We start from the raw sequence: 24591 nt of genomic DNA on the forward strand, positions 1-24591 counted from the left end.
CCCCTACTTGAGCTGTGGCCCCAGCGACCGGATCACAGCGAAGCGGTTGAAGATGAGGTGAGACAATTCAGCACAGAGTCAGACCAGAAACAGTACTAAAAGTTTTTCATTTTTGTCTTAGGACTACAGAACATGAGGTCAGATAGGACCCTGAATGGAAGTGGTGCACGTCACTTCGGGTGATAGTTGACAACATTACAGATACAATAAAACTTTCTGTGGAGAACCCTGCACACACACACTTATACATACATACGTACATACCGCACACCTGTAAAGTATTCACAACATTTTAATTTTTTCCACATTTTATGTTACACCCTTATTCCAAAATAGAGTGAATTCATTTTCCCCCTCAAAATTCTGCTCACAACAGCCTATACTGACAACATAAAAACTTCTAAAATCTAGTAAAAAATAAAACAGCAAAGAAATCACATGTACACAAGTATTCAGACCATATGTTTAATACTTTATTGATGCACCTTTGGCAGCCATAGCCACATTCAAAGATATATGGGCACTGCAGTAGGTCACTTTTGTGCATGCACCACCAACCTAGCAACAGGTCTGGCTCGGCACAAACAAACTGCGATGCCATTGGGAATCTATGTTTAGTGAGTAAAAATAACACCATAGCTGGGAAACGGATGATTAATATCAGGGAATATTTAAAAGATAGGAACGTTTCAACAATGGGATGCAGGAAGCAGGGAGCTGTTAGATTTGTCAAAGACCGCGGATGAGATTGGCCTGCTGGCAAGAGAAGAGGACGATAAACAGGTATATTAACGACACAGAGCAATGACAGGGCATTTGCATGCAAGTTGGCTTTGTTTGTTGCACCAATGACATCTTAATTTTTTGTTTTAATTTTTAATTTTTTTAAATTGTTTTAATTTTTCTTGAGTTTTTTGTGGAAATGGGTGAAATGTAACACCTTGAAGCCATCTGTGCTTTTGGAGGTTTATTTTCTTGTTGTGTGTTTTTTTTTTCCTTGTGTCCTACTTGCAGTCAGATGCCCAACAGTTATACACAAGCATGTCTACAATCTAAGTCTCGAAAGATTCATCAAATTTAAGTAATTTCTCTGGCAGAAATGTCCCATAGCCAAAAAGTGACCAGGTCTCAAATTTTAAATCTGGGTATCGCAAAGCCGCACATGAGCACAACCAACCTACCGCAGCACCCCATGGATCTTAGAATGCAGCTATTAAAGCCTCAAGTCTTTATGAATATGATGCACCAAGCTGGTGCACCTATCTTTGGGGAGTTTGTCCATTCCCCTTTGCGGCACCTCTCAAGCTCCATCAGGTTGGATGGGGAAAATCAGTGCACAGCCATTTTCAGATCTCTCCAGAGATGTTCAATCCGATTCAGGTCTGGGCTCTGGCAGGGCCACTCAATGACATTCACAGAGTCGTCCTGAAGACACTCCTTTGATATCTTGGCTGTGTGCTTAGGGTCACTGTCGGACAGTCGTCCCAGTTTGAGGTCAAGAACAATCTGGAGCAGGTTTTCATCCAGAATGTGTCTGTACATTGCTGCATTCATCTTTCCATTAAACCTGACTAGTCTCCCAGTTCCTTCCGCAGAATAACACTCCCACAGCATGATGCTGCCACCACCATTCTTCACTGTAGGGATGGTGCCTGGTTTTCTCCAAACATGACATCTGACATTCACACCAAAGAGTTCAAACTTTGTCTCATCAGAACAGAGAATTTTTTTTCTGATGGACTGAGAGTCCTTTAGGTTCCTTTTGGGAAACTCCAGGTGGGCTGCCATGTGCCTTTTACTAAGGAGTGGCTTCCGTCTGGCCACTCTATCATACAGGCCTGAATGGTGGACTGCTGCAGAGATGGATGTCCTTCTGGAAGGTTCTCCTCTCTCCACAGAGGAATGCTGGAGCTCTGACAGCGTGACCAATGGGTTCTTGGTCACCTCCCTGGCTACGGCCCTTCTCCACCGAGTGCTCAGTTTAGACAGGCGGCCAGCTCTAGGAAAAGTCCTGGTGGATCTGATCTTCTTCCATAAATGACGGTGGAGGCCACTGTGCTCACTGGGACCTTCAAAGGAGCAGAAATGTTTCTGTACCCTTCCACAGATTTGTGCCTCGAGACAATCCTCGAAAGTCTCGGAGGTCTACGAGGTCTGTCAATAAAGTAACGGTCCTTTTTATTTGTTTCAAAAACTATATGGATTTCATTCATATGTTTTTTATGTCAGACATGCTTGAACCCTCGTGCGCATGCGTGAGTTTTTCCACGCCTGTCGGTTACGTCATTCGCCTGTGAGCACGCCTTGGGAAGGAGTGGTCCCGCCCCCTCGTCGGATTTTCATTGTCTGGAAATGGCGGAATGAAAAGGACTTTTTTTCCCATCAGAATTTTTTCAGAAGCTGTTAGAGACTGGCACCTGGAAATCATTTGAAAAATTTATCTGGCTTTCGGTGAAAATTTTACGGGCTTCACAGAGAATAAGGACTGTTACTACAGCTTTAAGGACTGCTTTAAGGGTGGTCGGCGCGCCGCGCTCCGAGCTGCGATGATGAGGCACAAACCACTGCTCTTTCTCTGGTTATCACAAGAGCTGGACATCAGCCATGTTCCGGCAGATTTCACTTTTAACAAGAGATTTTGTCATGGAAAGCCACGCGGAGGCTTTCCATGACAAAATCTCTTGTTAAAAGTGAAATCTGCCGAGACTTCCGCTTCCGGTCGTATGGAGTAAGCAGCGCGAAAGACCAGCTCCTTGCACGTACAACTAAATTAAAAAATTTCAGACCAGTAATTACAACTAAAGGTGCCGTAACTTCACTGGAGCAAACATGAACTCCAAAAGAAACAAACTCTATACCCAGACGACGCTAGAAGACGACACCCACACCGCTGCCGGAGGAAAAGACGGACCAGCTAAAGCTAACACCAAGGAGCTAACAGATGAAACGCCGATATCTCTGGGCACTTTACGGGCGGAATTGAGAGCTGAGTTCGGTGGATACAGAGACAGCATGCAGACAATAATCAAAACAGCGATGGAAGGTCTCCGCAAAGAAATACGTGATGATATTTCTGCCCTGCGGGAAACCACCAAAGCGGACATCAATGTTATACGTGACGAGCTAACCGAGAAAGTTGATAAACTATTCTCACAGCAAGCAGAAGTGGCTCATACACAGACCACCATGGAACAGTCCCTTAATGACACCTCGGATAAACTCATGACTCTTGAGAAATCATACCAGTCTTTCGCCGCTGAGCATAAAAAAATGCAGGATAAAGTACTTGATCTGGAGAACAGAAGCCGCCGCCAGAATATAAGAATTTTAAATATCCCGGAGGGAGCTGAGTCCAACAATCCAACCGAGTTTACATCCAGATTCCTTTCTGAAGTGCTTGGTGAGGAAAACTTCTCCACTCCTATTGTTATCGACTGAGCTCACAGGAGCCCTGCCCCGAAACCGCGCAGTGGCAAACGTCCCCGACCCATAATCGCCCGCCTCCACTATTACTCGGATATAAGTAAAATTATGTCTCTGTCCCGGGCCAAAGGCAAGCTGTCATACGAAGGAACCCAGGTCCACATCTTCCCCGATATGAGCCCAGAGGTGGGAAAACAACGAGCCGCCTTCAACCAAGTTAAAGCCAAACGTTGCAACGCCGGAATCCAGTACTGAATGCTTTTCCCAGCAAAGCTCGTGATCACACAGGACGGCTCCAAAACAACTTTCACTGACCCAGATGCAGCGGAAAAATACCTGGCATCTCATCGAGAAGGGAATTGAAAAATTGTATCAAAATGGCACTCGATGCAATGGCACAAGCAGACTGAAATAAACAATTTACCAGGTACCTTGCACATAATCTTAACTACATTTATAATTTGAAACAAGAATATTATAATATTATCTGGTGTCTATTACATTTGTAATGGCCTAATCATAAGTAATATGGTCTGAAAAAACAACAACAACAAAAAAAAAGGAAAATAGGAGCTTAGTGGTAAGTCTAATGTTTACACTCAAGCACTCCTCTGAGTTTAGACACTTTTTGACTCGGTTCAAGCTTTTACTCTGTCATAGTTCTTACAGAGTAGTTAGTTCAGGGGAGCACAGGGAGGGATTGGGGTTCGTGGGGTTCAAGAGTTTTTGTTTATATGTTTTTGCCTGCATCTGTATACAATTTAACCTTAGTCTTAATCGGAGGCTGTCCAAAAACACAAAAATGAGTAGCTATATTTTTCCAATTAAATAATCATGGCTAAGCGCTTAAAAAATATCGGACACCAAATCTTGGTTAAAATGATTTCTTGGAACTGTAAAGGTCTCAGTGGTACCATCAAGCATGGAAATGTGTTGTCTCATCTTAAAAATCTAGAAATGGATATTGGATTTCTACAAGAAACTCACTTAAAAGATCAAGACCATAAGCGATTACATGCTAAATGGATAGGTCAAGTATATCATTCAAAGTTTTCTGGAAAAAATAGAGGGGCAGCCATTATTATTAAAAAGACAGTTCCCTTCATAGCATCAAAAGTGATATCTGACCCTCGTGGAAGATATATAATTGTTGCTGGAAAATTATATAATAACCCGGTTATTCTAGCTTGTATATATGCCCCCAATATTGATGATGAAACTTTTATTTCTAATTTTTTCACTGCAATCCCTAACATGGACTCTCATCGTTTGATTATTGGTGGAGATTTTAATCAAGTATTAGACCCTACAATTGATAGATCCTCCCAAAAAGCACTTAACATATCAAAATCAACCAAAACTATTCAAAGATTTAAAAACACCTTCAAAATGATTGACCCATTCAGAACCTTAGCTCCAAACACAAGAAAATATTCCTATTTCTCCCCAGTACACCATTCGTTCTCTAGAATAGATTTCTTTCTGGTTGACTACTCCTTTCTGACAAATATCAAACATTGTGATTATGAAGCAATTGTTATATCTGACCATAGTCCAGTATCATTCCATTTAGAGATAGGATACAGTTTACCAACTAAAAAATGGCGATTTAACAACATGCTCCTATCAAACAAAAAAACAGTAGATGAATTGCAAACGCAAATTAAATTATTCCTCCAAATAAATGATGAACCTGAGATTTAAAGATCCACCCTATGGGAAACATTAAAGGCATACCTAAGAGGCCAAATTATTTCAATGAATAGTCTGATAAACAAACAGCGTAGGGAAGAGGAAACAAAACTAACCCAAGAAATTGTTGAAATTGATCAAATCTATGCCACTTCCCCATCACCAGACTTGTATAAGAAAAGACAATCAATACAGACAAAACTCAACCTTTTATACACAAATGAAACGATGAAACAACTGACACAACTGAGACACAAACAATATGAATACGGAGAAAAAACAGGAAAACTGTTAGCTCAGCAAATTAAAGAAGTAGCAATGTCCAGGCTAATTCCAGAAATTAGAACAGATACAGGACAAATAACAAAAGATCCAGACATAATAAATAATACATTCAAGAATTTCTATTCTAAATTGTATTCCTCAGAATCCCAAAATGATGTCAAATTAATAGAAAACTTCTTCTCAAATCTTCAAATACCCACTATAAGCCTAGAAAATAAGAAAAAATTAGACCGACCCATATCGAAAGAGGAGGTAAAACAAGCCATCCTGAATATGCAAAATGGTAAATGCCCTGGCCCCGATGGTTACAGTGCTGAATTTTACAAAACATTTTTAGATCAGATTACCCCTCTGCTTTTAGATGTTTATAATGAAGCACTAACAACAGGTTCTCTACCTCCAACACTATATGAGGCATGTATTTCCCTGATTCACAAAAGTAACAAAGACCCACTTAATCCAGGTTCATATAGACCCATAAGTCTATTAAATGTGGATAATAAAATACTGGCCCAAACAGGGTTTATAAAAGACAGACAGTTATTTTTCAATACCAGACAACTATTCAATATTATTTACACCCAAAACCCAAACAATAAAGAATTAGAAATACTAGTATCATTGGATGCAGAGAAAGCCTTTGACAGGGTCAAGTGGGATTTCCTGTTCTCGGCCCTGTCAAGGTTTGGATTCGGCCCCAATACATGCCTTGGTAAAATTATTGTATGCTCACCCAAGAGCTACTGTGCGCACCAACAATAAAGACTCAAGTCCCTTTTCTCTTCACCGTTCCACACGCCAAGGATGTCCCTTATCTCCCCTCTTATTCGCTTTGGCCATAGAACCACTTGCTATTTCATTACGCTCCACAAAAGAATATAAATGTTGTGTGTTGGGGGGGTGTGGCTGGACGTTTTGGTGTTCTTTTCTTTTCTTTGCTCTCCAGGTGGTATGCAAACTGATTTATTGTCTGTGGAGAAGGTGCTGGCAGAAGAGTCCTTCACCCTCATCAACGTTATGTGCAGCACCTGTGGATGGTGCTCACGTGCAACCTTAAAGACTTTCAGCTGAAGCAGATAATGAGATTGCATTCTGCATTTAAGCCATGTGTGATTCAAGCAGAATTGCAGGGAACTCGACCTTGTGATGTTCGTTTGTGAGACGCTGAGGACCGCGCCTGGGTTTGACACATCGTGCCTGTGAAGGAGGAAGGGTGAGGGACACATGCTGTCAGCACACATCAGACGTGATTAATTGTCTGAATAATTGTTAATAGTAACTTGGTATTTTGTTATGCAGTATATTTGAACTTTGATGAGAATTGTGCAGCTCGCTTCTCACTGCTGTGGCATGCGGACTGATGATCCTCCACCCGTTGTGAGAAGCTGTTGCTGATAGTGTGTGCCTTTTGAAGGATATTAGTTGTAGCTGCTGACTTACCTCACCTTTTCTATCCTTCGCAGAGAGTCGGTTTGTCGTGTCTACCTGGGGGGTCTTTGGCGGTGAACGTGGGTCCAGAAGCACCGGGCTTCGATCCTTTTGGGCGCTGGAGAGCGTGCCATCCTTCACTCCGCCAGACTGACGCAGCTTTTGTTTGTGCACTTTGTTATGCACCAAAGGGTGAAAAAATAAATGGTTTTGTTATTGGAACCGCTTTCTGGTTGTTTTAGCGCTGGGTTCCGTCAGACGCAGGTCCGCTCCTCAACCCGCGTCGACACATAACAATAAAGGGATTACTCGAGGAAACTCAGAACACAAAGTATCTTTGCATGCAGATGACTTATTGTTGTATATATCAGATCCATCTCAATCTTTGCCCAAGATAATGACCATACTAAAAAATTTTGGAGATGTGTCAGGATACAAATAAATTTATCAAAAAGCATATTGTTTCCTATCAGTACTGAGGCAAAAAGACAAGTTAATACATTGACTGCTTACCCTTTTGCTGTCTCCAACTGTTTTAAATACCTTGGCATAAATATCAGAAGAAATTTCTGGTCTCTTCAGTAAAAACTTTATGACCCTATACCAGCAAACTAAAAAACAGATTGAGAAATTGTCCAACCTGCCCATATCTCTTGCGGGCTGAATTAATATAATCAGAATGAACATTCTGCCAAATACTTATTTTTATTTCAATGTACCCCAATTCTGATAAGTAAAAGTTTTTTCACAATGTTAGATTCTTTATTTACCTCCTTCACTTGGAACAAAAAGACCCCGAGAATTAAAAAATCTTTTTTACAAAGACCAAAATCAATGGGAGGGATGGATCTACCCAATCTTCGTCTTTATTACTGGTCTTGCAATATTCGTTGTATATCATTTTGGAATGGAAATCACAAATCTGATTGGGAACGGATGGAAAACCAAGCTTTCTCCCCTAATGCATTAAAATCAATACTATTTCACACCTCCGACCTCTCTAGCTTTAAATGTCATAGCCCAGTAGTGTCACACTCATTGAAAATCTGGTCACAAATTAGAAAACATTTTCACTGGAACCAGTGCTCAATTCTAACACCATTAATTGATAACCATGCACACAAAGTTCTCACAGGCAAAATGTTTCAATCATGGGACCACAAAGGGGTGCACTCCATTAAAGATCTTTTTACGGATAATATTTTCTCAACATTTGAACAGCTAAAGCATAAATTTAACATTGATAATAGAGACTTTTTTAAATATCTGCAGATTCGTAGCTTCACAAAGACAAATTTTCCCTCCTTTCCCAATCAACCCTCCGAATATCCCTTGAATAATATACTTTTAAACAACCCACTAAAAAAGGGATCGATAACTAAGGTATACAATAACCTTTCACAGTTTGAACGTACAACATCACTTTATCACATAAAGGATGCTTGGAGCAAAGACTTGGGAATAAACATCACAGAAGACCAATGGACTGAAGCTCAGGAACAGGTTCATTCCTCCTCAGTTTGTGTGAGACATGGACTACTACAGTTCAAGATCCTTCATCGCTTACACTTGTCTAAACAAAAACTGTCTAAGATGTTTCCAAGAGTAAATGCTGCCTATGAACGTTGTGGGTTCTCTCCAGCTTCACTGTCACATACATTTTGGAACTGTCCTATCATCAACCCATATTGGACCAAAACTATCGACACTTTGTCTGAAATTTTCAAGAAGAAACTCCCTATTGATCCAATAATGTCATTATTTGGTGTTGTTCCTACTGGGGTAAGCCTAAATAATTTTCAAACCAATGAGCTATGTTTTGTGCTACTTCTGGCAAGACACTTAATTTTGCTTAATTGGAAAAATAAGAACCCTCCTACTCATCAAAACCTTTTAAGAGAAATTATGCAATACTTGCAATTGGAAAAACTAAAATTCTCTGAGAAAAAAAGAACACCTGTTTTACTCAATTTGGCAACCTTTTATTAACTACTATGAAAAAAGATAAACACCATTTATAAATCAATTAATTTAACCACCTTGGATTTGGACAGCCCTCCTCCTAATGGCCCTTGCAAGCATTTCATTGTACTATATGTCACATATTTATACTTTCACAGGACTTTTTTTTTATTGGTTCTGTTATCTGTTCTTGTTATTTTTCTATAATTGCATATATGTATATCGCATTGAGTACGCTCATGCATATATGTACACCATGAAGTCAATAAGTTCTGCCTACACCCCAGTGAAGTGTACCTCTGTTAAAATTCTGCTGTATGAAAAACTTTAATAAAAATAATTGGGGAAAAAAAAAAAGTGAAATCTGCCAGAAAATGGCTGATGTCCAGCTCTTGTGATAACCAGAGAAAGAGCACACGACGGTCTCGTATCCACAGAGCCATCCGTTTAGAAATTATCCGGTGGTTTGTGCCTCATCGTTGCAGCTCAGAGTGCGGCGCACCGACCGTCCTTAAAGCAGTCCCTAAAACTGTAGTAACAGTCCTTATTCTCTGTGGAGGCCGTAAAATTTTCACTGAAAGCCAGATAAATTTTTCAAATGGTTTCCAGGTGCCAGTCTCTAACAGCTTCTGAAAAAATTCTGATGGAAAAAAAGACCTTCTCATTCCGCCATTTCCAGACAATGAAAATCCGACGAGGGGGCGGGACCACTCCTTCCCAAGGTGTGCTCACAGGCAAATGACGTAACCGACAGGCGTGGAAAAACTCACGCATGCGCACGAGGGTTCAAGCATGTCTGACGTAAAAACATATGAATGAAATCCATATAGTTTTTGAAAAAAAATAAAAAGGACCGTTACTTTATTGACAGACCTCGTACAGACAATTACTTTGACACCATGCTTGGTTTGTGCTCTGACATGCACTGTCAGTTGTGGGACCCTATATGTAGACTACTGTTAATTTCATCAGACAAAATGAGATGAAATATGTTTGTCAACAACCCTTTTTCCTCATGACTAAGACGAGACGATGAAGAGACAGAACTAATGTTGTAAAAACAATGACTAAAACTGTGTAAATGTGCATTGCTGTTGGCAAATAAAAACAAGATGAAAATGTTTTGCAAGAAATAAAAATAAACAAAATTCCCTCCTCATTTTCATCTACTATACAACGTTGCGCATTGACTCCCAATGTGCGGTTATTTCGTGGGTGGGCAATCACTTGCCATGAAGGGCCGAGACACTGCATGTTTTCCTTGCTACCAATCACCTCAGCAGGAGATTTCATTGATAATCAGGTGTTTCTGTGCAGAGGAGAAGCTCATCAGCAACCCACCTGCTGATGTGATTGGTTACAAGGAAAATCTGCAGCATCTCGGCCCTCGTTGCCCACCCCTGGAATTTCCACCAGGTGCAGCTGCTGCTGATGCACAATGGAAATTTCGCATTCCAGAAGATCTGTTATATAATCATGTGAATCATCTACCTGTTTCTACATGTAAAGAAGGGATGGATTGTCATTCCTACACTCATATTGTTATAAATAATAAGTGCATGCAGAAAGTGATCACTGCTGCATTCCATCATCTACAGTCCATAATGTAATCACAAGATTCAGAGAATCTGGAGAACTTTCTACATGTAAGCGGCAAGGCAGAAAACCAACACTGAATGACTGTGACCTTTGATCCCTCAAGTGGCACTGCATTAAAAACTGACATCATTCTGGAAAAGATCTTACCGCGTGGGCTAAGGAACACTTCAGAAAACCATTGTCAGTTAACACAGTTGGTTGCTGCATTTACAAGTGCAAGTTAAAAGCAAAGCGAAAACCATACATCAACAACATCCAGAAGCACCGCCACCTTCTCTGGGCCCAAGCTCAGTTGAAATGAACAGACACAACTTGGAAAAGTGTGCTGTGGTCTGATGAGTCCACATTTCAAATTGTTTTTGGAAATCATGGACGTCGTGTCCTCTGGACAAAAGAGGAAAAAGACAATCAAGATTGTTCCCAGCTCAAAAGTTCAAAAGCCAGCATCTGTGATGGTACCATCTGTGATGTGTTAGTGCCCATGGCATGGGCAACTTAACATCTGTGATGGCACCATCAATGCTGAAAGAAACATTCAGGTTTTGGAGCAACACATGCTGCCATCCAAGCAAAATCTTTTTCAGGGACGTCCCTGCTTATTTCAGCAAGACAATGCCAAGACACATTTTGCACGTGTTACAACAGCGTGGCTTCATAGAAAAAGAGTGCGGGTACTAGACTGGCCTGCCTGCAGTCCAGGCCTGTTGCTCAATGAAAATGTGTGGCATATTATGAAGCGCAAAATACAACAACGGAGACCCCGGACTGTTGAACAACTGAAGTTGTACATCAAGCAAGAATGGGAAAGAATTCCACGTAGAAAGCTTCAACATTTAGTGTCCTCAATTCCCAAATAATTATTGAGTGTTGTTAGAAGGAAAGGTGATGTAACACAGTGGTAAACATACCACTGTCCCAGCTTTTTAAAACATGCTGCAGTCAGGATTTTAAAATAATTGTATTCGGTTTTTATTTACATTTTACACAATGTCCCAACTTCATTGGAATTGGGGTTGTACATAGATGCATGTACAGCTGTGCTCAAATGTTTACATACACTGGCAGAATTTTAGGTTTTTGGTCAGGATGTCACTGTGTCATGACCCCAGGCCTCCACAGTTTGCTGAAGTTGTTTACGTTTGCTGCTCTTGGTGAAGACTTTAATTAGATCCACAGAGGATGATACAAGCTCTATAAAAATCTTTCTATCAACAGGCTACACTTACTAATCTACAGATGAAATGTGTTGAATGATGGGTAACTATTGCTAAAACAAACAATCCAGTCATGGTCATATGAATGAATATTTTAAAAAAATGAAGGAACTAAACCTGACATACAACCCCTGGCAAAAATTATGGAATCACTGACCTCGGATGATGTTCATTCAGTTGTTTGATTTTGTAGAAAAAAAAGCAGATCACAGACATGACACAAAACTAAAGTCATTTCAAATGGCAACTTTCTGGCTTTAAGAAACACTATAAGAAATCAAGAAAAAAAGATTGTGACAGTAACGGTTACTTTTTTAGACCAAGCAGAGGAAAAAAATATGGAATCACTCAATTCTGAGGAATAAATTATAGAATCAACCTGTAAATTTTCATCCCCCAAACTAACACCTGCATCAAATCAGATCTGCTCGTTGACATTGACCCTATGCCATGACATTGACCCTATGTGTCTTTTTGCAAGGAATGTTTTCACAGTTTTTGCTCTATGGCAAGATGCATTATCATCTTGAAAAATGATTTAATCATCCCCAAACATCCTTTCAATTGTCCAAAATATCAACGTAAACTTGTGCATTTATTGATGATTTAATGACAGCCATCTCCCCAGTGCCTTTACCTGACATGCAGCCCCATATCATCAATGACTGTGGAAATTTACATGTTCTCTTCAGGCAGTCATCTTTATAAATCTCATTGGAACGGCACCAAACAAAAGTTCCAGCATCATCACCTTGCCTAATGCAGATTCGAGATTCATCACTGAATATGACTTTCATCCAGTCATCCACAGTCCACGATTGCTTTTCCTTAGCCCATTGTAACCTTGTTTTTTTTCTGTTTAGGTGTTAATGATGGCTTTTGTTTAGCTTTTCTGTATGTAAATCCCATTTCCTTAGGCGGTTTCTTACAGTTCGGTCACAGACGTTGACTCCAGTTTCCTCCCATTCGTTCCTCATTTGTTTTGTTGTGCATTTTTCGATTTTTGAGACATATTGCTTTAAGTTTTCTGTCTTGACGCTTTGATGTCTTCCTTGGTCTACCAGTATGTTTGCCTTTAACAACCTTCCCATGCTGTTTGTATTTGGTCCAGAGTTTAGACACAGCTGACTGTGAACAACCAACATCTTTTGCAACATTGCGTGATGATTTACCCTCTTTTAAGAGTTTGATAATCCTCTCCTTTGTTTCAATTGACATCTCTCGTGTTGGAGCCATGATTCATGTCAGTCCACTTGGTGCAACAGCTCTCCAAGGTGTGATCACTCCTTTTTAGATGCAGACTAACGAGCAGATCTGATATGATGCAGGTGTTAGTTTTGGGGATGAAAATTTACAGGGTGATTCCATAATTTTTTCCTCAGAATTGAGTGAGTCCATATTTTTTTCCTCTGCTTGGTCTAAAAAAGTAACCGTTACTGACTGCCACAATCTTTTTTTCTTGATTTCTTACAGTGTTTCTTAAAGCCAGAAAGTTGCCATTTGAAATGACTTTAGTTTTGTGTCGTGTCTGTGATCTGCTTTTTTTCTACAAAATTAAACAACTGAATGAACATCCTCCGAGGCCGATGATTCCATAATTTTTGCCAGGGGTTGTATATAACTCTTGGTGGTCATGTGGAATTACACAAATACAGATATCTTTATTTTATGATCTTGTTTGCAGTTTATATTCTAACAATCTGCTGCAATTCTACTATTGTTTGTCTGATCTACCTTCATAACGACCTCCATGAACCAATGTACATTTTCACTGCAGCTTTATTAGTGAATGCAGTTCTTTTTAGTACTGCATTCTACCCAAAGCTTTTAATTGATTTTTTTATCTGAAAAACAGGTGATATCATATGTAGGCTGTGTGTCTCAGTGTTTTCTGTTTTACTCTTTAGGAGGTTCTGAGTTTTTCCTCTTAGCAGCCATGTCTTATGACAGGTTTGTGTCTATATGTAAACCTCTGCAATATCACACCATCATGAGAAAAACAAACATCATTATCGCTCTGGTTTCAGCTTGGCTTGTGCCAGCTTGTCATGTTCTGATCGCAGTCGCACTGAGTGCCAACAGGAAGCTTTGTGACTTTACTTTGAAAGGAATTTTTGTAATAATTCAGTGCAAAAACTCCAGTGTGTGAGATCAACAATACTAACTCTATATGGTGTTATGGTTTTGTTCAATGTTGAAATTTTACCTGTCCTCTTCATACTTTTTACATACACAAAGATTCTTAGAATCTGTTACCAAAGTAGTGCAGATGTGAGGAAAAAAGCTGCAGAGACCTGTTTACCCCACCTGCTGGTGTTAATCACCTTTTCATGTATGATTATAACTGATGTCATTATGGTCCGACTGGAATCAAATATTCCAAAAATTATTTGTTTAATAATGTCTTTACAAGTTATTGTCTGTCATCCTCTGTTTAATCCACTTATATATGGACTGAAAATGAAAGAAATTTCAAAACACTTTAAGAAGCTGTTCTGTCAAGTAAAAGGGAAGGGATTCGTAAAGAACTGATTTGTTTTGTTTAAAACAAATAATGCTTAAATTCATATATGTGAATTTAGTCTAAAAATAAAAGAAGCTTCAAAAAAAAAAATCACAAACTTTTTCTATCCAAAAAAGTGAATTCATGATCACACTGAACGTTTTAGCATTTGTTTCATCTGATTTCTGGGAAACATCCACGTTTCTTTGACAAATACACAACCGCAGATCCATATGTACTGTTGAAAAACAGATATAACATAACTACAAACATGTAAATCTACAGACACTTAAAGATGTCATTTCCTCTTCAAGCGAAAGGTCAGAAGAAAAATTGTATTAATCAGTAATGTTAGAAATCACCACTAACATAAAACGTGATAAAGTTCAAGAATGTAATAACTGTTTAAATTAAAAAACCATATAAGCATGTTTGACAGTTATCATAAAGTATATACTAATTTAAATGTTCATTTTTAGATACAGTGGTGCTCATGAGTTTGTGAACCCTTCAATTTTTTGTAACGCTGGAACTTTGACATCAAATTTAAAAAAAATATTTTATTATTAAATTTATTTTATTTATTTTATCTCCCATAAAAAAGAGCAGTAATTGTAAACTGTGATGACTGAAGATGTTAATAAAAAAAAAAAAACAATTCAGACTTCTTCATATTAAAATTGCGAAAATGATGCCCTTTAAATTTTCAGTCAAAAGTAATCTCTAAATCATACAATAAATAAAATAAAAATAGAAAAGTCAAAACAATGGCGCACATAAGTACATACACCTTGAAGTTTAACAGAACTAAATCACAACTTTAACAGCGAGGTTTCTTTTGAAAAGTCGAGGATGATTACATGAACATTTCTCAGTCATATTCTCAGTAATATGCTTTAGATTTCATTTAGATCCATTTTTAAGAAATAGAAACGGAACGGTATGGTACAGTAAATCTGTTTCAAGCAAAAGTAAGTAAATCCAGTATTGGCCCCGAGGCTCATTGGTGTCTGTGCTCATTTCTTGATTCTTTCTGCAGGTTACTTCCCCAGCTGATGCCAGTGTTGCAGACCGAATGGTCCCACCGAAAAATTGGTACACCCTGACTTCACTGCACATGCATCATCAGCCGCGGCTCACAAATTATCACCTCGTTTCTGCTTCAAACTGCAATCCAGTCATCATCTATCTCAGTGACGGAAATCTGAAACTTTTGTACAACACTCATTTCCACATAAATTCAGCATTATTTCATCAGGAAAGACAGAAGAAGCGATCAGAGCGCTGCAGTTACACGAGCCCCTAGCTGTTGCGTTCACTGCATGGCCATCATTTCAATGCGTCACGGATTATCGCCTCGTTACTGCTTAAAACGGCATCATTTTTGCATAAAAATGACTTTAGAATGATTTAAGAGGTTTTACCTTGTCATCTGTTGGTTAATAATCCCATTAATCCATTTGATCATTTTGGGTGAAGAGAGCTGCTGAGGTCTGAAATGATGCATGCGCAGTGGAAGCAGGACTGACCAATTTTTAGGGGGGGTACCATTTGGTCTGCGACACCGGTACCCAATTACAGCTTCGTGGACTGAGACAATGTAGCTCAGAGGTGGGCAACTTGTTCCAGAAAGGGCCAAGTGGGTGCAGGTTTTCTTTGCAGCCACTGATTCCACCAGCACCACAAGCACCAAATGTCCTGCACTAGAGTGCAGCACAATAATTCCATTATTTTTATTACAACCCCTGGCAATAATTATGGAATCACCGGCCTCGGAGGATGTTCATTCAGTTGTTTAATTTTGTAGAAAAAAGCAGATCACAGACATGACACAAAACTAAAGTCATTTCAAATGGCAACTTTCTGGCTTTAAGAAACACTATAAGAAATAAGGAAATAAAAAATTGTGGCAGTCAGTAACGGTTACTTTTTTAGACCAAGCAGAGGGAAAAAAAATATGGACTCACTCAATTCTGAGGAAAAAATGATGGAATCACCCTGTAAACTTTCATCCCCAAAACTAACACCTGCATCAAATCAGATCTGCTCGTTAGTCTGCATCTGAAAAGAAGTGATCACACCTTGGAGAGCTGTTGCACCAAGTGGACTGACATGAATCATGGCTCCAACACGAGAGATGTCAACTGAAACAAAGGAGAGGATTATCAAACTCTTAAAAGAGGGTAAATCATCACGCAATGTTGCAAAAGATGTTGGTTGTTCACAGTCAGCTGTGTCTAAACTCTGGACCAAATACAAACACATGGGAAGGTTGTTAAAGGCAAACATACTGGTAGACCAAGGAAGACATCAAAGCGTCAAGACAGAAAACTTAAAGCAATATGTCTCAAAAATCGAAAATGCACAACAAAACAAATGAGAAACGAATGGGAGGAAACTGGAGTCAACGTCTGTGACCGAACTGTAAGAAACCGCCTAAAGGAAATGGGATTTACATACAGAAAAGCTAAACGAAAACCATCATTAACACCTAAACAGAAAAAACAAGGTTACAATGGGCTAAGGAAAAGCAATCGTGGACTGTGGATGACTGGATGAAAGTCATATTCAGTGATGAATCTCGAATCTGCATTGGGCAAGGTGATGATGCTGGAACTTTTGTTTGGTGCCGTTCCACTGAGATTTATAAAGATGACTGCCTGAAGAGAACATGTAAATTTCCACAGTCATTGATGATATGGGGCTGCATGTCAGGTTATGGCACTGGGGAGATGGCTGTCATTACATCATCAATAAATGCACAAGTTTACGTTGATATTTTGGACACTTTTCTTATCCCATCAATTGAAAGGATGTTTGGGGATGATGAAATCATTTTTCAAGATGATAATGCATCTTGCCATAGAGCAAAAACTGTGAAAACATTCCTTGCAAAAAGACACATATGGTCAATGTCATGGCCTGCAAATAGTCCGGATCTTAATCCAATTGAAAATCTTTGGTGGAAGATGAAGAAAATGGTCCATGACAAGTCTCCAACCTGCAAAGCTGATCTGGCAACAGCAATCAGAGAAAGTTGGAGCCAGATTGATGAAGAGTACTGTTTGTCACTCATTAAGTCCATGCCTCAGAGACTGCAAGCTGTTATAAAAGCCAGAGGTGGTGCAACAAAATACTAGTGATGTGTTGGAGCGTTCTTTTGTTTTTCATGATTCCATAATTTTTTCCTCAGAATTGAGTGAGTCCATATTTTTTTCCCTCTGCTTGGTCTAAAAAAGTAACCGTTACTGACTGCCACAATTTTTTTTCCTGATTTCTTATAGTGTTTCTTAAAGCCAGAAAGTTGCCATTTGAAATGACTTTAGTTTTGTGTCATGTCTGTGATCTGCTTTTTTTCTACAAAATTAAACAACTGAATGAACATCCTCCGAGGCCGGTGATTCCATAACTTCTGCCAGGGGTTGTATTAGAGCATTAATATGGGAGGTGATGGTCTAGTGGTTAAGCAGTGGGCTTTTGACCACAGGATCCTGGGTTTGAATCCCAGCCTGACCTGGAAAATCACTAAGGGCCCTTGGGCAAGGTCCTTAACTCATTGAGTGCCAGCCATTTTCAAAGTTCAGAACATCCCAGTGCCAGGATTTCTTTAGCATTTGAGTGTTTTTTCAAGACCCATAGAAAATTGAGTTCTACGTCCATGCCAACAAAAAATATACCACAAGAAAAGAAAAGAGAAGAAAAGAAACTGGCTCAATGATGTGTCTTTGGCGCGGGGTGTTACTATCGGAAAAGACGCGTTTTAGAGTCAATGGCATCGAATGAGTTAATCCCCTAGTTGCTCCCTGTGTGTAGTGGGTGCATTGTATGGCAGCAGCCTCACATAGGGGTGAATGTGAGGCATTGATGTGTAAAGCGCTTTGAGCTACTGATGCAGATGGAAAAGCGCCATATAAATGCAGTCCATTTAAAATGTATATGGTGCAGACATGAGCGAGCAAAGCTCTTCAGCATCTCACCATGTCATTTAGGTCCTTCAGACATTTTTGCTTCTGGGGAGCATTAGCATGGCTAAAAACCTTCACCTTCTGGGGGTGTTGCACCCCAAACACTCCCCCCCCCCAACTACAGCCTTCTTAACCCCCCGCCACTTTAAGCATTTTTCTTGATTTGCATCTCACATGCCTGGAAAGTCCTCACCATTTCATTTAGGTCTTTCACACTTTATTTTTAGTAAATGCTTCTGGGGAGCATTAGCATAGCAAAAAATCATCAGCTTCTGGGGGCTTTGTTAAAAAAAGTCAATAAAGTTAATAAAGTCAATGTGCGTGGTGCCTCTCACTTTAGCATTCCCAGATTCAATGTCAACTCAACATTTAGCATTTCCCATGAGATCTCTATTTATGCGAGATCTCCTCTTTCTCTTTTTTTATTTTTATTTTCTTTTTCTTTTTTATTGAGACAAACAAAATGCTACACAAAAGCCTTCCAGAGGATAAACATACCCGCACAAGAATAATAATGAAAAACAGATAATATCCTCTGCTGTACCTCCAGGAAGTGTTAAACATTTTGTGGGCACAAAATTTGGCACTTCCTGTTTCAGTGTCAACTTGCCACTGAACGCCCGTGAGATCCCACAAGACCTCCTCTACTGTCAACCCAGAAAGTGTCGATCCAGGAAGTGTTCACCATTTGACATGTCCTGTTTCACTGTGGACTCAAAATTTGGCACTTTGGGACCCCTGTACCATGATCGAGTGACCGGCGCAAGCTCTTATTATTATTTACGATTCAGTCATTTTCATTTGAGGACAGAGGTAATTTTCAGGAGAAAATGCTCTAAAACTTTGTATTTCAACATTTTGAACTGTTTCACAGCTTCGTGGCAGGACGACTGCATGGAAAATAAAAATAAACCATACATCAAAGTCAAATTAATTACTTTTGTATGTGTCACGCTTTGCCTGCAACAAAACACACACACACACACACACACACACACACACACACACACACACACACACACACACACACACACACACACACACACACACACACACACACACACACACACATCTGGTTGTGAGGATGGCTGATGTGATCAGTTCTCTGTGCACATAGAAGCTGTGGATGCAGAGCACTTTTAGCCGCTGTGCAGTTTGTAAAACTTTGTAAACAAAATATTCCTATTAATTCATAACAGATCTCACTGAGTTTTTTAAAATATCAAATAAAAAGTCACATCACACCTGTGGTTAAAGTATAGCATGATTCGGATCCAATCCATAACAGAACCAGGGGCTGTCTAATATACATGAGCATTCCAGGGCTGAAGAAGAGTGACCCAAACTCACATGGCGCAAGACACATTACTGTTCACCAAAATTTCACTTCAGTTGCTGAAGCAGAGAGAGTTCAGCTGCAGCAACAGGATCAAGGCTGGACTCTGAAACCAGCAGATCATTGCTACCTTGGACCACCTTGACCATCTCAGTGATGCTGAGACAGCAGTGGGCGACTTCCATTTCAAGAAATTGCTGGTGTTTTCCTGCAGACTCCCCTGAGGTCTATCTGAGTCTGAGATCCTGTCTTACCTTGACTATCCAATTCTGTTTTCCAAGGTCACAGGTCAACTAAAGAAATTCTTCATAAACGTTGTTCAATTTAGCCAGTGTTTCTTTTATGGCTACACCTCTGGATAAACCTACTAACTTCAGCCTCATCTGCTAATGATCAGTCACAGCATGTTAAACAGCCAATGAAATGCTTAGATGATTCGGAGTGATATTCCCCAAGGAGGAGACACTTTAATTGTAATAATTCTCCTGCTTTGTGTGTTTTGGTGGCTTCCTTCATGCCTGTTCCTCACCTGATTCTTGTTTCCTTGACTGCTCTCCAGTACATAGATTGACCCTCTTTTCACTTTCGCTTTGCTAGATTGTCTTGTTTGTTATGCCGAGCTTTCCAGCGTCTGACTGCCTTCCTTTTGTTGCCAGACCCTGATTTTTCCGTTCAGCCTGCCTCTTTGGACTCTGGTTGCTGTAAACCCTGATTTTTGTGTCTTTGAACCTCCGTACATATAATGGACCAGCTTCAGTGTTTTGACCATCACAGGTTTAGCTGGGCACACAAAGAATAATGAACATTGTACTTACCATCCTGTGTCTCTGTGCAAACGGGCTCTTTGATTGTACTCCAGTTGTAACAGACACAACCCTCGTGCTCATGGAACGGTTCAACACTGAAGACAATAGAGATGCATATGTTTAGAAGTCAACCTCTCTGACCTTGCAAACTGAAACTTCACAGAAGGACACCACCACGTCTGAAAGAAAATCGAAAATAAATAATTACTGTGATAGCCAACCCGTGTGACTACCAACCCCGGTCTCCCTGTGCATGCAGTGTCGCAGATACGAAGCGAACAAGAGGAGTTAGCAGACGTGATGACAATGCTACGTCCCCCTGAAGAATTCAATTCCAGGGTTTATTACCTCTGCCAACGAATGTTTTTGACCTCGTTTGTTAGTGAACAGCCTGGAAGACACATTTTGTGATATATCATTATGTAATTTTTTACAGCGGATTCATATCATAACAGGCAAGAACAGATTCAATTTTCAAGGTCATAGGTCAAAGTCAGGAAAAATATTGGATCCAGATTACAGATTTTGTGGCCACTGAAAACCCCATTTAATGCATATTTCACATTATATCTGAATCAGACATATTTGAAAGTGAGGTGCAGAGTTACACTCACTATCGCCTGACAAAGTTTGATCCGGATCTGATCCAGATTGTGGATTTTGTGGACAATAAAATTTAATATTTAAAAGCCATTTGGTGTACATGTTGCATTATATCTCAATCAAAAATACATCAATCACTCTTATTTGTGTCAATGTTGTGCAAACTGGCACCCTCAGTGAACAGACTAAGTTTGATCCACATCTGATCCATATTGCTGATTTAGCGGATATTTAATTTTAGCATTGAAAAGCCATTTTGATCTATATTTCGTATTATACTTTAGCTTATGAAATGCCACTTCTAACAGGACTTTAACCTTGAAAATTTTTTCCAAAGTAAAAATTTTTGGAATTGGAAAATTGCTGGCAGAGGTTTACGCTCTAACAGAACGGCCCTCTAGATTATGTCATGTTTGGATCTTTTACCTTCAGTGACCAATAGCCGAAACTACTTTTTTTGTGCGGATGACTGACAATTCCCTACTGAAGTGGCACAGAACAATAGGAGAGCATGGGGGGAAACTGAAGACAATTTTTTTTTTAAACAATCTAAAAGTGGCCAATGCACCTTGCTGAAGAAAATGGAAATCCAGCAGGGATTATTTAAAAGCCCCAAACTTCATCAAACTACAATGAATCAAAACAAAACTTTTCTGTTATATGTTTTATACATACATACATTATATATATATATATATATATACATATATATATACACACACACACACACGAGGTGTGTTAGAAAAGTAGGCAACCTTTTTTTTTTGCAAAAACCTGATGGATTTGAATCACGTGTGCTTGCATGAGCCAACCTTGAACCTTCGTGTGCATGCGTGATTTTTTTCACGCCTGTCAATTGCGTCATTTGCTGGCAAGCAGCCTTTGTGTGAGGACATGTGTAGTGCTCTCGACGGATTTTCAATGCAAGGAAAATGGCAGAACGACTGGAGCAACGTTACTGCATCAAATTTTGCCAGAAACTGGGTGACAGCCAAGTGGAAACCATTCGGAAGATTCAGACAGCTTTCGGTGACGATCCTCTGGGCATCACACAGATTAAGGAGTGGTACAACCGGTTTAAAGACGGCCACACAATGGTGGAGAGCGAGCCACGCTCCGGTCGGCCATCAACATGCTGAAATGACCAGGTCATTTCCAAAGTGAACGCTGTGATGATGTGGGACCGTCCTGTGACTATCCGAGAAATTGCGGAAGAGGTGGACATCAGCACTTTTTCGGCACATTCCACTGTGACAGAAGATTTGGCCATGAAAACAGTGGCAGCGAAATTTGTGCCGAAGCTGCTAACGGCAGAGCAAAAGCACCTCCGTGTTGAAGTCTCACAGGACATGCTGTACTCTGAAAAATGATGCCCAGCTCTTCCACAATTTCTCAAACAGTCACACGACTGAAAAGCCACCGAAAGCTGTCTGAATCTTCCGAATGGTTTCCACCTGGCTGTCGCCCAGTTCTGGCAAAATTTGATGCGGTAGTGCTGCTCCAGTAGCTCTGTCATTTTCCTTGCAATGAAAATACGTCGAGAACACTATACACGTCCTCACACAAATGCTGCTTGCCAGCAACTGACGCAATTGACAGGCGTGAAAAAATTCATGCATGCGCACAAAGGTTCCAGGTTGGCTCATGCAAGCACACGATTCAAATCCAACAGGTTTTTGCAAAAAAAAAAAAAAAAAAAAAAAAAAAAGTTGGATACTTTTCTAACAGACCTCATATATATATATGTGTGTGTATATAAACGCAACACTTTTGGTTTTGCTCCCATTTTGTATGAGATGAACTCAAAGATCTAAAACTTTTTCCACATACACAATATCACCATTTCCCTCAAATATTGTTCACAAACCAGTCGAAATCTGTGATAGTGAGCACTTCTCCTTTGCTGACATAATCCATCCCACCTCACAGGTGTGCCATATCAAGATGCTGATTAGACACCATGATTAGCGCACAGGTGTGCCTTAGACTGCCCACAATAAAAGGCCACTCTGAAAGGTGCAGTTTTGTTTTATTGGGGGGGATACCAGTCAGTATCTGGTGTGACCACCATTTGCCTCATGCAGTGCAACACATCTCCTTCGCATCATCCGTGAAGAGAACACCTCTCCAACGTGCCAAACGCCAGTGAATGTGAGCATTTGCCCACTCAAGTCGGTTACGACGACGAACTGGAGTCAGGTCGAGACCCCGATGAGGAGGACGAGCATGCAGATGAGCTTCCCTGAGACGGTTTCTGACAGTTTGTGCAGAAATTCTTTGGTTATGCAAACCGATTGTTTCAGCAGCTGTCCGAGTGGCTGGTCTCAGACGATCTTGGAGGTGAACATGCTGGATGTGGAGGTCCTGGGCTGGTGTGGTTACACGTGGTCTGCGGTTGCGAGGCTGGTTGGATGTACTGCCAAATTCTCTGAAACGCCTTTGGAGACGGCTTATGGTAGAGAAATGAACATTCAATACACGAGCAACAGCTCTGGTTGACATTCCTGCTGTCAGCATGCCAATTGCACGCTCCCTCAAATCTTGCGACATCTGTGGCATTGTGCTGTGTGATAAAACTGCACCTTTCAGAGTGGCCTTTTATTGTGGGCAGTCTAAGGCACACCTGTGCACTAATCATGGTGTCTAATCAGCATCTTGATATGGCACACTTGTGAGGTGGGATGGATTATCTCAGCAAAGGAAAGTGCTCACTATCACAGATTTAGACTGGTTTGTGAACAATATTTGAGGGAAATGGTGATATTGTGTATGTGGAAAAAGTTTTAGATCTTTGAGTTCATCTCATACAAAATGGGAGCAAAACCAAAAGTGTTGCGTTTATATTTTTGTTGAGTGTATATATATATATATACACACACACACATAACTGGTAGCTGCTCGTGAATTCCAGCAGGCACACTGCTCTGATTTGAAGACCTTGTCCCAGCTGCTTTTTCACAGATGGACATGCACCTGGACCCACCCAGCCGGCACTGCTGCCGACGCCAGGTGCACATTTTGGACCTCGCTCCACTCGGTCAAACAACATCCTTTTCTCATGCTCTAAATAACACCCTGCAGCTACAAAACAAAGCATTTGTTTTGCACTTTAACTGATTTACTCAACAAATATGTTAAGATACACTTCACAAAGCGTTTGCTCATTAAACTTTGAGGAGGGAACTCTAATTAAAAGACCACACATTTTTTACATCGCAATCACACATCGTAATATGACTCAATGTGTTGGGAAAGTGTAGTGACACGGACCCACAACAGGGGGCGTAAATAAACGGACAATGGATAAGCCAAAATATAACAATTTAATGTTGCGAATTGTGCACAACGGAATACAGACAAATGCAGTTTGAGAATGACAGTCAATTATACGAAAAGTGACGTGTGGGCAGGCTCGAGGATAGAAGATGTCTGTCCAGAGAAGAGCCGGGTCCCACACGGCTTCCACCGCCAACGGATCTGAAGAACACCGAAGCCGCCAAGTCCTGGGTCCCCAGGTGGCCGCCGTCTCCAGCTGTCAGACCTGGTACTGCTGGCAGGAAGCAGAGACAGTTAATGGTGGGTGCGTGGATACACACCCAGTAAATTCTCAGACACGGATACAGTTCCTCCAGGAGGGAGCACCTCCACCTCCGAAGTAGGAACACACTAGCAGCTCCTGTTAACCACTTATCTGGATGGAGTGAGAGGCAAAGACGTCGCTTCTCTCACTGAACGCCAACCCAGCAGAGAGTGCACCACAGGAATATGGCTGCAA

At 40.4% G+C, this 24591-nt stretch overlaps 1 pseudogene; it reads left to right on the forward strand.

The window, feature by feature from the left end:
- Nucleotides 1-3531: 3531 nt before the first annotated feature.
- LOC117525308 lies at nt 3532-14135 on the forward strand (annotated as a pseudogene).
- The last annotated feature ends 10456 nt before the right edge of the window (nt 14136-24591 follow it).

Source organism: Thalassophryne amazonica, chromosome 14, assembly GCF_902500255.1.
Source record: "Thalassophryne amazonica chromosome 14, fThaAma1.1, whole genome shotgun sequence".
NCBI lineage: Eukaryota > Metazoa > Chordata > Actinopteri > Batrachoidiformes > Batrachoididae > Thalassophryne > Thalassophryne amazonica.